The sequence below is a fragment of the Mus caroli genome, chromosome 5 (genome assembly GCF_900094665.2).
Source record: "Mus caroli chromosome 5, CAROLI_EIJ_v1.1, whole genome shotgun sequence".
Taxonomy (NCBI): Eukaryota; Metazoa; Chordata; class Mammalia; order Rodentia; family Muridae; genus Mus; species Mus caroli.
In genome coordinates this window covers 5,609,657-5,611,057 of record NC_034574.1, presented here as the reverse complement: position 1 = coordinate 5,611,057, position 1,401 = coordinate 5,609,657, and positions in this window count along the sequence as shown.

The window sequence follows — 1,401 nt, the reverse complement described above, 5'->3', positions numbered from 1 at the left end:
CACTGGGAAAGGCTTTAGCTATGTTAGAATTCAATCTTAAAAGGCATTTATAAGGTAATGCTTAATAGAGTGCACATGAGTCTATACATTAGACTAACGGTGAGTGGAGGATTATAATTATGATTTTTAAAATTTTGGGGAGAAAAATGTCAGACTTCAGGAAGAGAGTCCCCTTTGAAACCCATTGCTTCATCGGTCAGTTTCCCAGCTTTCGCTATGTCAAACTGACTCAACCAAAGTACGTGACAGAGGAGCTTGTTTGAATTCCTGCCCTTCTTTGCACTGTTAACACTGGAGTAGCTGCACAGAAACTGCCTCTGGGTGTCCCTTTGTGTCCGAGGGCACAGCAGACGTGATGATGGAGCAGCAGATGTGACAATGGAGCGGAGGAGCCAGAGCTTGGGAGACAACCAAATGAGACGGGAATATGAGCACGTTACTCCGTTTCCCATGCTATACAATAAAGAATGCCTTCTTCTGCTAGGGCTATTATTGAGAGGATTATGAGAGAATATATATAAAAGATTCAGTCATATAGGGATGGCATAGCAATTCTTTGGTTTGGTCTTCACACTGTGGTACCCTGCTGGATATATTTCATTGCCCACCCGTCACCTATGGCAGTCTTGAGGACCACTGTGTAGCTATTTCCTCTGACTTGAAACATTTTCTCTTGGAGGGAGGAGGGAAGGCATCTAAAAACCAGGAAGCAAAGGAGGCTTTGAGGTTCTCGGAGTTCTGAAAGTTGCGCGACTCACAAGGCCCCACCCCAAGGGTAGGCAAGCAGCGAGTAGAGTACTCGGTATGGGAGAAGTGACTCAACAGTAGAGCTCCCTGCAAGCTGGCAAGGAGGTCTAGGGGTGCAGCTTTTGTGAGGTGTCACCCGTGCTGATGTGGACCTTTTGGTCATGCAACTGCCTTTGAGTCAGCCATGCCCATGTCAACAGTCCATCATACAACTTTATTCCCCAGCTAGGCTCTGCTGAAAGGGAATCTCTTGTCTAGAAGTGTGTATAGAGATGGCCTGCTGGGCACTGAGAGCTAGAGGGTACCTCCGTGATAATACAGCCACGATCAGATGTTTTGAAGACAATTGACAAAAGGCCTCAATCAGATTGGCCTGTGGTCAGATCCATTAGAGACTGTCTGAAGTGATGATTGCTGTGGGAGTTCTCTGTCCACTGTGGGTGGCACCATCCCCATGTAGATGGGCCTAGACTGTCTCTGAAACTGTGTTAGTAGCTGAATATGAGCCTGAAAGCAAACCGGTGAGTGAGCAGTTTTCTCCCTCCTGCCTGCCTCCTGCCTCCTCCTGCCTCCTGCCTCCTGCCTCCTGCCTCCTGCCTCCTGCCTCCTGCCTCCTGCCTCCTGCCTCCTGCCTCCTGCCTCCTGCCTCCTGCC